This window comes from Prosopis cineraria, unplaced genomic scaffold (assembly GCF_029017545.1).
Source record: "Prosopis cineraria cultivar Desert tree isolate PC_DT_omini unplaced genomic scaffold, ASM2901754v1 PC2, whole genome shotgun sequence".
NCBI classification, from domain to species: domain Eukaryota; kingdom Viridiplantae; phylum Streptophyta; class Magnoliopsida; order Fabales; family Fabaceae; genus Prosopis; species Prosopis cineraria.
The window spans coordinates 19,515,563-19,528,754 of record NW_026555333.1 but is presented as its reverse complement, the minus strand read 5'-3'; the positions used below and the strand labels follow the sequence as shown (position 1 = coordinate 19,528,754).

Sequence of the window (13,192 nt, the reverse complement as noted above, 5' to 3'; positions counted from 1 at the left end):
CATGTGGGGAAGTCTGTGTTATCTGTTATGTTAATGCAAATACCGGGTTTCAAGTTTTTGCATAACTTGAAAAGATGACTTAACGTAACGTTCACTGATTGGTTCAACCAATTGGAACATGCAACTCTCTCGAGACATCTGCTCAATAATATTGTAATTGAAATTTGAAAGAATTTTCCTTAATGAACAAAAACATTTATCCTAATGGTTGCCTCATGCATTCGTTTTCCCTGGTTTATCAGCACCAAGATCAGCATGCTTTTTGTCAGCATCTAAATTTCTTGAAATCATGGCTTTCATTTCAAACTTGGATACCAGGGACCTACTGTTGTATTTTCTCATGTATGTATTCATACATTAATTCATTCTTGGAACCTGAATCCCAACCTTATACCTAAGCCTGTGCTAGGGCAGAGAGAATGTTTTTGTCCATAAATCTCAATTATCAAAAGAGGAAGGGTTAACAAAATTAAGCATTCCCTTCGTTTTTTATTATTAGAAAAACTATCACTTTTCACTTGTATTTTTTTATAAGTAAAATCACTCATTTTAATAAACATTTATTACACATTTTTTAAATCACCCCTTATAATTTACATTAACGAGAAATAATTAATGTATGTTTATATTGATTAACATGAGGTATTTTAGTCTTTTTTTTATTTTCAAACACAATTATTATAATTAACTGACTTTCTTAAATTGTATGATACAATTTTTTATCTTATATATAGAAACAGAATGAGTACATGTCAATAAAATTAATTCAATCAATCAGAACTAAGTCATGGTTTTTATGTGCATTTCTAAAGCTATAGAAATTAATATTATAAAGGAATTAAATTGAAGGGACCGAGAATAACAAAATAAAACAATATATATAAAATTTAGAAACAAAACACAGTATCATATTTTCTCTCATATGTATATATATATATATATATTGCACGAATCCCATACCTAAGCATGTGCGTTATTTACTTATTTATTTAGTTGGCAAAGAACTTAAATATGCAATTTGGTATTGTAATCCATAGAGTGATCTTACTACCATGATTCACAAAAATTCAGTCCAAATCACTTTGATTTTCATTCCTCCTACCATGGGCTAGTTTATATTGCCTACATAAAAGTCTGAGCAAGTCTATATTTTCTCAATATTAATCCTGCAAAACCTCAAAGACTTGCTCATGGTACATTTTTGGACTTGCTCATGGAAAAAATAAGAGTAATTTAGTCTAGATTTTGCTGCTCAATAGCAACTTCGTGGAACGCTTAAATAGAGTTGGTTTTGCACCTTTTCGAAAGGGATTGGATCATCAATCTTCTCCATCCATCTCATGATTGTAATATGGCTGCGGATCTTCTTGCTAAAGCTGGACTGGCTGCAACTCGTGGGCTTCATGCTATCTTCCAACCTTCGGATGACCTTGGGGATATCTTAGAGCAAGCCAGGCCTTCTGTGGCTAACATGTATTTTGTGTTCTTAAAAAAGAGTTGGTCTTGCACCTAGTCACCCTCAAGTAAAGCCTCTGGTTAGAATATGAAAATACAAACCATTTTTTAACGTTGATAATGGGTTGTTGATCTTTCTTTTGATTTGAACATTGATAACTTAAAAATATTGTTTTAATTGAAGGTTTATGATACCAATTGCTTCTTTAAACCATTAAAAAAAAAAAAGCTTCTAAGACAAAGTTATCCTTTAGTCTTGATCAAAAAAATTTCAACTAATAGTTGACATTGATCAAACATTAGCATAGGATGACTTCACACCTTTTTTAAAAACTTTTGGAATAACATTACATCAATTAAAAGTTAATGATACAAATTGCACTAGGCAAAAATCTTTCAATGCGGATTTGTCCAAAATCCTTAGAGGAATTTTACAACTCAGCAATAGAAGAAGGGCATTTCAAATATTTTTTGAAACTTTGGAACCATCATTGTAACTACTATAAAATTGAAAGGGAGAATTGCATAGAAATCCCACTCAACACAATTAATTACTCTCAAATTTATTAACAACTAAGCTGAGTTTAGGATAATATTAATAGGTCTTTATTTATGTGGCAAATTTCAATAAGAGAAGTATATTTTATACCTTTGATCACCACTCACTAGATTTAATAAATATGCTTTTATTAAATCTAATAACCTTATTATTACAAAAAAAAACTCAGACATCGGTATTTTAATAAACAATTAACAAATCTATTTTGAAAAATAGAATATATAATCTATTTTATTAGATCCTCTCTCAAACTCTTGGTTGGCCATTGGCTGATTCTGTTGTCTGTGTTCTTCAGCTTCTCTCTGCTTTCTTCTATTGTTTGTAGTCTCAAAGATTATTTGAAGCATAAATCATACAAAAACTTTTTCTTCAATATTTCAAAACACAATTCCAACTAAATTTATTATCCACACAAAACCTATTACTGTACCAAAAATCCAAGTATTTGGAATTCCTCCTACCAAGAAATAAGAATCCAGTTTTGCAAAGACCTATATTTTGCACATGGTCAACCTTTTCATTGTACTTTTCATGTGAAGTAGATAACGGATGAAAATGTTACTTTTTATGTGAAGTCAAGTCAAACCCTGCAAATATAACTTCCAATATATAACTTCCAAGTTTACTACATTCTCATTATGCATTGATTGTATATTGATTATAGATACTCAAGCATAGAAGGTGAGGGGTGTGCGTGTGTAAACATCTCAGGCATCGAACGCATCATCTACTAATACATGAATACAACAAATTACCCTAATTAAAAGTCAAACACTTTCAGTCATTCACACCCTTTCCCCTCCTCAGGAATAAATTTAGTTAGCATTCGCATTAAGAAATGAGAATTTAAATTTTAGATTTAAAATCTTGTATTTTATATATTGTATTTAAATTTCATATATTTAAAATCATTTATTTAGATAGTTTAAAAAATTTTAAATGAACAAGAAATATGAGTTGAGATTTAAAACAAAAATTAAAAAAACAAAAGTAATAAGTTTACTCCTATTTTTCAACCAATGACAGACGAAAACAAAAGATAACAAAAAATATAAATCATAGAGTATCAATAATGGAAACACGAAATGAACAAAAAATTTGAATTGACTAAAATTTAAATATTTAAAATATAAATAAAATTTTAAATTACAAATGAAATATAATAAAAATGGATTTAAACTTGGATAGATCAAATTCAAATCTACAAATTTTTGCAAACCTAAACGAATGATTTCAATTTAAATCTTTTAATTTTGATAGTGGTGAATTTACATGCAGTTTTCCATTTTAAAAAAAGAGAAATAAGATTTTATATTTTATAAAAATATAATAAAATAAGTCAAAATACTAAAAACTTCGCCTAAATCCTTTGATCCAAATACAAATCTTAATTAATCCAAACACAGTGTTTTGAGGGATTCTCTGAGCTTAGTATCTGATTCTACTACAAAAATCTGTTGTTGCTCTACAAAAAGGAAATAGTTCAAAGCAAAGACATACACATAGGGATAGATAATTACAGTGATACTTACATGATCATGCATTTACATGGGCTTGATAAATCATTTCAGTTTCCATTGTCACCCAGAGAACTGTATGACCAGTGTGAAGTTTATTATAATCAGCTGCTTACAGATGGGCTGAAGGACATGCAGGTAGGGGGACTGATTCTCAAAATAGAGAGGATTGGCAACGGAATTGCCCACATCCCATCACCACATATCAAACCCGAAGCAACAGCTCCAGCATAGTCATCGACATCCTTCCTATACAACCGCTCCCATACATACAATGAAAAAGGAAACAGCCATGGCCATTGCTATAGGAATACACTGTGATACCCTTTTGGTAGAGCTGGGAATAAGGGCCGGGCTTGGAGGGCCGGGCCTAAAAGCCCTGTTTAAATAAAAGTTCGGGCTTTGAAAATAAATTTTTTTTAAAGTAATCGGGCTTGAGGGCTTGGCCCTGATAAGCCCTGTAAAGTAGGGCTCGGGCCCAGACTGCCCTTCAAGCCCTGTTATATTATTTTTATTATTATTTTTTTTAGTAAAACACGTGTTTGAAATCAATGACCTGCTCACCTGATCCTACACACATTATATTATTATTAATTTTAATTTATTCTAAAATTAATTTAATCTAATTTAATAAATATCAATGTATAGTATAAAATTTATGATATTTTTTATTTTTCTATAATTATTATGTTTGTATATTTATAAAAAAATGAACTATTTTTTAAATGAAGATTTAAATTTTATTACTAGACTTCTAATGTATGTTATTTAATTTTTAAAAAATTATGATGATTTTAATTTTTTTAATTTTAAAATATTTTAATTTATTTATAATGTTTAATTTTATTTTAATTTTTTTATTTTTTAAGAAAGGGCTTATGGGCCTGGCCCTAAGCCCTGAGTATAAGGGCCGGGCTTGAGAAATGGGAGTCAAAATGGGAAACCGGGCTTTAGGGCTCAGGCCCTAAAAGGCCGGGCCCACCCGTATTCCCAACTCTACCTTTTTGGAGTCACATCCTTCAGAAGATTGATAAGCCCGGCAGCCACAAAGAAACCACAACATAAGGCCAGGCAATACTTTGGAAGCTCAAGAGAATCCTTCAACACCTACTACGGCCATTTCCCTGTATATAACAGCAAGCGGTGCTTTATAGGGACCATTAGGTGATCCAATATCAAAAGCAGTCCAGAACAACCAGAAGGTAAGGGGCGCGATGATACAACCCATGGCTGATCCAACTAACTGGCTCACAAACATTGATTTCGTTGATGATAGGGTGAGGTAACCCGACTTGAAATCTTGCATGAGATCGGCTGAAGTTGCCACAATCAACATCATTACAACAGAAAATGCTATTCCAGCTATTACCCCACCATTCGGGCCAACTAATGAGGCCATGACAAAAAGACCAATCTTCCCATAAGTGGAAGCTAGACTGAAGTCTCTGAGACCTTTGCCGTAAGACCTGCAAAAGGCAAGAACAGGGGCAAGAATGGAGGAGCACAAAACCAGGTACCATTTGAGAGGAGGAAAGATAATTGGCATTATTGCTATGGATATTGCAGCAAGGCCCACATACCCAGAGGCTGCAAACCAGAAGGGTATCTGGTCCATTAAAAATATCTCATCCCTCATCCTTCATTCTAATTGCAGTCGAGAACACTCATCATCTAAAAGCATGCATAATAAGAGGCACATTTAAGTTCTATAGATTGCATACTTGGACTCAAATCCAAGCCAGGTCAAGCAAGACATGAAAATGAGAGATATGGTCCTTTGCCATTTTCCATTGATTCATGATGAGGATTATACTAGCTATCAAATATAAATAAATATAAAAGACCAACATGACTTTTTAAAATTAAATGAAGATAACAGTTATTTAAAGAGGTCATAAAATATTACTATTGCCATGTTCTAATCGACATACACCCCTTGATGCTACATATTACTACGAGCATATAATCAGCCACTTTAAAATAAGTGTCAGTGCAATTCAGCTAAGTGGTTTACCAAAATACAACTCAATACCAAAAGTTACACATGACCTTCTAAAATACAAGATTGGACTTCATTTCTTTCTTTCTTTCTTTCTTCCTTTTTTTTTGGGGGGGGGGGGGAGGGGAGGGAGATTTTTTTCTTTCTTTCTTTTCCTTTTTTTTTTTTTTTTTTGCGCCAAAGTGGGGAAATGGTATTTACTGTACTCACCATGAACCACCATTAGAACAGGAAGGCTATTCTATCTGCAGCTAGTTCTGTACATCTCCCTTACAGTTATCATCATAATCTTGACCAGATTGTATATACCATCTCCTAGAATAAGGGAAATAGATATGAACATCTGCACACAGCAACAACACCTGCACACAGCGCAACAAGTATTTTCCAGCAGAACGATAAGGCATTCATGGTACAGTATACAAACTAATCAACAGAGAAGCAAAAAAAAAAAAAAAGTCTCATTAATTTTCATGAAGAAGCTGAACTAGACAGGATAAGCTAACTTAGAAATTTTGAAAAACTCCAGCTTGGCACAACCCTAGTTCATGTTCATGGCAGCTTGTTATAGTGCGCATATTCCATTGCAACAAACATTCCAATACTAAATCAAACTAGCTTCTAAGAATGATAGTATCGAATTCATCATAATTGTTCAGAAAAAATGTACTTTAAGCTTAGCCATAACGAACCAAAAGTAAACTTAGAACCCCACATACTGAAAATGAACAAATTTTCCTCATTATGCACTGGTGATCAGATACCATTGATCCCAGTTAGGATTATGTACAAGACAAGTAATAGGCCACCCAAGCTTAGCTCCTCAGTCTTGATTGATCAAGACTTCACCTTTCCCTCACTAAATCTACGCTTGCACTTCTTTCAATATCTCAAAACAATGTATTCCTTTAAGGATAGACAATTCCACTTTGAATACATTCAACTGGTGAACTGCAACTATAATTATTTTGCCACACCTTATACCCACAAGGGCCTTTAAAGTCATTGCCATCAAGATTATCTGGGTACCAGTACCCAGCATGGCCAGAGATAAAGGGCCACAAGAAACCCCAAGATATGATGGCTCCAAGAAGAAGTGAACAATTGACCATGTGAGGACAGATGAGACCACATCCAACATAAGTTGGACTGAAGTCAAAGTAGAACCTGCATGAAATGAAAACCATGTCATCCATCAATAAATTCTCGTAGCTTGAAACCCCATCACATTCATTACTCAAAAGCAACAGCATTCACCAATTACAAGTATATAGCACAATGTTCAAATCATCAATACTAGAAAAGTTTGACATGGTACTGATGAAGTACAAAAACTCATGTTAAGTTACCTTAGGAAGGACAATTAAGACTCAACACAGACCAAAAAAAAAAAAAAATGAGATGTTTGTATCAATCTCAAAGGAAAACCTAACCAGATTGTGGACCCAATCGCACTCACATCAAGTCTAATGTTGCACTACTTATGACTTATGAATAGTGCAGTCTCATATAGATTTAATAATATATACGTTGAGTTATGAATATTGATGCTGCACTTGAGGGAATATGGAAATTTATAATCATAAAATTGAAGCATCAACATAAAAACAAGTGCAACAATCATTGGGTATCACATAAATCCTTTAGTTAATATACCAATGAGTGCAAAATGATTTCGTACAATCCATGTAGCCAACCTCACTTATTAGAATAAGGCTTCTTGTTGTTGTTGTACCAATGAGCGCATAGCTCAGCCTCAGCTGGTAGGGGACTATTTTAACTTAACCAGTTGTTTTGAATTTGAATCTTGGGCATGTAGCTGCTTGAGAGAGCTTTGCAGCCTAGAGGTCTTTCTTGGCTTGACCTAGAGAAGTTGGAGTCCAGTATGGCTTCCAAATAACAGGTGATTTGATACAATACAAAAAGTTTCACATCTTTTATGTAACTTCAATCGCTAGCTTTCCACCTTAACATGATATGTCAAAAGTTAGAGGATGTGCAACCCTCATCTGTGCAGCAGGGGATTGTCAAATTGCACCCAAAAGGGAGGGGAGAATGATGTGGAGTGACCCGTATTAGGAGGTCCTAGATCCATGTAGCAAGGAAAACTTTATTCATTTCAATAACCCCAACTACAATTTAAAATAGAACATCCAGCAACTGACCAGAGAAGGACAACTGATAACAGAAATATCCTCTCAACCTTAGTACTCAAGAATCAGGACTTCAATTGCCTAAAAATTCAAATCACTCTGAATGCAATCTCCATTATCTTACTTGTGCTATTTTCAGACCTTTCACCTGACTTGATACACAAGATTGGGCATGAACTAGGGTGACACACCAGTTTGGGAAGATCTAAAGCCTTTTTCCTGCTTTATTGTTACTCCTCAAAAACCAGATGCCTTTTCAAGTCTGTCAGTTAACAAAGTACATACTGCAATTTTCTCAGCAATTATGTGATTTAACAAACATGAACTTTTACACTCATGCCTACACTTTTAGAAGTTAAGTTATATGCTAGTCATCTTGTTTCCATATTTGGCAATTACAGGGAATCTTTCCCAGCAAAGCAAGTTGATCCTAGCTGTGTTTAATACTTCAAGATGTGTTGTCATCGAGCTATGAGACTACTTTGCTGAGTTTATTAAGCTACAATTGGTTGATAAGATTCTGGAGTAGAATGCTGTTGAGAAAAAGTTCTGCATCTTCATAAAAAGCTGAGAGCCAATATAAATACTCCAGATTGGGTGGTTCTAGATTGAGAGATGAGCTGGTAGTAGTGCAAACTATGTATAGGGTGTAATTGGATAGCATACAATCAATATACATACATAAACTTGAGTGTGATTTACAGCTTTCAAGAAAAACTAGTATAAGAACACCTAGTGGTCAAACAAAGAATTTTCCTATAAAGATTGGACTACATCAGGGATCATCTCTAAGTCCTTATTTGTTCAACTTGATCTTAAATGTTTTGACGGAACATATTCAAAGGGAAATTCCGAAATGTATGCTCTTCGCGGATGATATAGTTCTTATAGCAGAGACAAGAGAAGAGGTTAATTGCAAACTTAAGTTATGGAGGAGGACATTGGAGTCGAAAGGTTTTCATCTGAGTAGAAGTAAGACGGAATATTTATATTGTAAATTTGGTAAAGGACTCTTCGACAATAATTTGGAAGTGAAATTGGGAGATCAAATTATACCTCAAGTGGAAAAGTTTATATATTTAGGAGCCATTATTCAAAATGATGGCGAAATCAGTGGAGATATTTCACATAGAATTTAAGCTAGGTGGTTTAATTGAAGAAAAGCTAAAGGAGTTATTTGTGACTGTAAGGTGCCTAATAAACTTAAAGGAAAGTTTTATCGCACTGCTATCAGACCGGCAATGTTATATAGTAGTGAATGCTGGGCTCTAACGAGACAGCAAGAGCATAAAGTTGGAGTAGCAGAGATGAGAATGTTACGATGGATGTGCGGACATACACGTAAAGATAAAATTCGAAATGAGCACGTACGCGAAAAAGTGAGGGTGGCACCTATTGAGGAAAAAATGGTAAAAAATCGGTTGAGACAGTTTGGGCATGTACAAAGAAGACCAAGGGAAGCACCAGTGAGAAGAGTGGAACATATAACTTTGAGTCCAATTAAGAGAGGTAGAGGAAGGCCTAAGAGAACACTCTTGGAAGTTGTTGAACGCGATCTCTAATTAATAATATTCCTAAAAGCTTGATAAACGATAGAGCACAATGGCGTCTTGCAATCCATATAGCCGACCCCACCTAGTGGGATAAAGGCTTGTTGTTGTTGTTGTTGTTGTAAGAGAGGTAGAGGAAGGCCTAAGAGAATACTCTTAGAAGTTATTAAACGCGATCTCTTAATTAATAATATTCCTAAAAGCTTGATAAATGATAGAGCACAATGGCGTCTTGCAATCCATGTAGCCGACCCCATCTAGTGGGATAAAGACTTGTTGTTGTTGTTGTTGTTGTTACTTGTAAGCCTGCATTTTCACACTCTATTTTCCCATAGCAGCATATTGCTGCAGCCCACATACAATGTGACACTAGCTTATTTGACTGTTAAAAACTTAGTCATCAGCAGATTGAACAGTATATATCAAATGCAGAATAGGGGAATGTTCAAGACAGAAAAGGCCAGAGAGGCCAAAATTATGAATCTTACGTCTTCTTAAAAAGTGTAAATCCAAAGCTAGGAAAGTTGTCAAATCCACATGAATCTCCAATGCCACTGAAGAACCACTTAAAGCAGCTCCAGAAGAAGCTTATACTTAAATACTTCGCCAGTTGACGGACTTGGTTCCTAATAGATAATACTAATTAGAATACAAAAATAAAAGAAAAACCGAAATGTCACCAGTTCACAAACTGAATTTTGTCACTTAAGTTTAGGGTTCTTTTATGATGCAGTGACTAAACCACAGCATATTGATCGGATAGATTCAAGGAGAAGTGCAGCCAATACATAGTTATCAACCAGTATGATACTAGTAGAAATTAAGATACAGCATGCTTCGGAGTAGTCCAGCATTAATTTCTGCCACATGCCCTGCAAGTTCAGCTCCAGTAATGTTGTGGAAGCTGTTAATTAACATTGCTGTAGCAGTTGCACTAGGATATGAAAGCTTAAAATCCATGATCATGGCCTGATATTGAGTGAATACTGGTCAGGAGGAGGTAGAAATCAAAATACAGGTTCCAACCGTCAATCATGATTTTAGATGGCATCTTAATTCAAAGTTTTTCTTTTTTTTCTTCCTTTAGTCAACATCTTGTTTAAAAATTAAAAGCAAATGATATATGCAACTAGATTGCTTTTTTTTTTGGGGGGGGGGGGAATATATGCAAATAGATTGCAGTAACTAAGAATAGACAAAACTAAACAATTTTTAGGACACTCAATAAGATAGTATTGAGCCATATGGAATAACTTACGAAGTGGGGCAAGACTAAAGGGTCCAAGGAAACTGACAATAAACATGAAACTGATCAGCCAAACCAAGCCTGGGTTTTTAATATCGTCAGCCCTATTGCCAGTATAATCAGGGCGAATAAGTTCATATGTTCTCTCATCCATTGCAATCACGGATGAAAAAAACCCACCTGTCATTAGCGTCACAATTAGCAAATAAGATATGTAATGAAAACACAACACTCTGTAAGAAGAAACTCTTAGAAACAAGACATTGAAGGTAAATCAGTATATTTGAAATGAAAAATAGTGCAGAAACAGAGAAGAACACCATGTTCACCTCATACAAATAAGGAAACAATCACATTTGAAGTTTTAACATCCATTACTATTTTTAAACCTTACACACGATTGCCTCATGAGTGAATCAAAACAAAAATTACAAAATCTTAGTAGCACATTGTATTTTAGAGTTTGTTATTCCACAAAAAAAGGTGCTAACTCCAATGGTCTCACTTGTTAGAAATTTAGCATGTAAAAGATACATCATGTTCTTAGAAACATGTGCAAATCCCATTGTCCTTGAGGTAAAGTTTGCCTCCATTACGTTGTTGCTGGGTATCTGACAAATCACCCATAGGAGATATCACAACCACCTGCAGAGCCCCAATAACAACGTCCAGAATTTTCCCTACAGAACTAACTGAAGTTTCAGAGTAGGATCTCAAGAACGAAGTGGCGCTGGTTCCTCTTTCAGGTTTCCCTTCAGACACACTTCCAATATGTAAGCCTTGAGCTTTTTTAATAAAATATGAACTTACGAAAATTAATAATCACATTCAAAATTTAAATGAGCGATTACAATACTTTATGTAATTTTAAAACATATACTCTCTCAGGTGGCTTATCATAAGGTGCCTTCTAAAAATAAAAGCTACTCCAAATTGTAAGGTGCCTAGTCAAAATATCAAACAATGTTCCATTTTTACCCCTACAATTTTAATAATAGCTTTCTTGTGACTATAGCATGGCATGATGAGGTTCCCTTTAATTAATAAGGTTATAATGGGAATATTAGGATGATTTGAACAAATAAAGAAATCTAACAACTTTTCTTAATCTGTATGAAAATTGTTTCAAACATCTTGTACAAGGAACCGGAGGGAGTAAACCAACATCTAACTACATGCTTGTGCCACTTGTCAAACACATAATTCAATTTTTCACACTAGTTATTATCTTCATTAGAGTTGAGACGTTTGTTAGAAAATACCAATGGGAAATGGCTCTGGCTGATCAAGAATCCAAAATCCAACCCCTATTACTAGTACATCGCATAAATCAGGGAGAAATTAATGTTTAGCCCAAAAAATGGTTACTTCTCTGAGACTTGTGAACCCTCTAAGCTGACCTGAACAAGAAAAGTCATATACAAAATAATATAATGGGACCCTAATTCAGTCAACATAGTAGGAAATATAAAATTACAATGAAAACATCCTTTTGATTCAACAGCACATGCAAAGGCATAACCAAGGGGGGTAATTGTGTGCGAGTTAGAGAGACCCGGGGGGGGGGGGGGGTTGAGGGAGGGTTACCGCCAAAAGCGACCCCATTACAAGCAACAACACATGACTGAATGACGGTATTCTCCTGTCTCGTGAAGGGTTTGGTGTAGAATCCCAACTTGGACAAGAAGCCAGTCCAGGTCTTAACGATGAAAAAACCCACCAAGCCAGCTGCGACGCTCAAAGCAGGAGTAATCCCAACCGTCAAATTGAGCTTGTGAGTGATCATGCAGCACAAACTCCCAAGCACCGCACTGACCACCAATCCTCTGACGGTGATTTGGTCCCTCCATTCCGAGATACGCTCCAATTCTGGGGACTGAGACTTCCGTGAATCCGAAATCAAAGGCTCCGAAACACCCACGCTTGAGCTCTCAGACTCAGTTCCCCCGTGGGGATTCAATTAAATAAAACTGCATCGAATCTGCACCTAAGAAGATCCTATTACAGTATTCTGCATTCAGCCCCATGGCTGATTGGATAATGAGATAGGATTGGTATGAGCTCACGTTGATGGTGATTTGGAATTGTAGTCCTTCCAACATGAACAAATGGGCTTAATAAAAAATTAATCTTGTCTATCTATTTATTTTTTTATGAAAATAGGCTAAAACATTAAATATTAAATAGGGGTGTCGATCATCGTCCCGTCCTAGAAAGTGGGCGTATCCCATCTGATTTGGATCCTAGTAAAGCACATGGAAGGGAGATAATAACATTTGTTAAATTATATCACATTACTCATTAAATCTAAAATCAAAACAATAAAAATTTATATATTAAATAACTGAGTTACACCAATAACAATTTAAACAATGGGATAATCAACTATCAAATGCTTAGTTGACTAATATGAGTTCATTCTAATTTAATCAAAAGTTTTGAGTTCAAGTTTTGAGAATGCAGTCAGCATGATAAATCCTTTAAGGAGATGTGGTAAAGGCTTTCCCTAAAAATGAGCTGATCCGATCTCGATCAGGATTAGTTTGGCCTTATATTTGTGAGTTATGATAACGAAAGCTATCATGAACAAAAAAAAAAATGGCATAACAACACTAGCTCCTTTAAAGATGGGGTTAGTAAGTGTAATGATGTGATTTGTGGTAGTAGTGCTTGCTGGCTTTATGATTTTAGTGCTAATATTGGCAATTACCCT

General features: G+C 34.8%; 1 pseudogene; it reads right to left on the bottom strand.

Annotated features, from left to right (window-relative positions):
* Positions 1-1,066: 1,066 nt before the first annotated feature.
* LOC129302607 (probable metal-nicotianamine transporter YSL6) lies at positions 1,067-12,436 on the bottom strand (annotated as a pseudogene).
* Between the last annotated feature and the right edge of the window lie 756 nt (positions 12,437-13,192).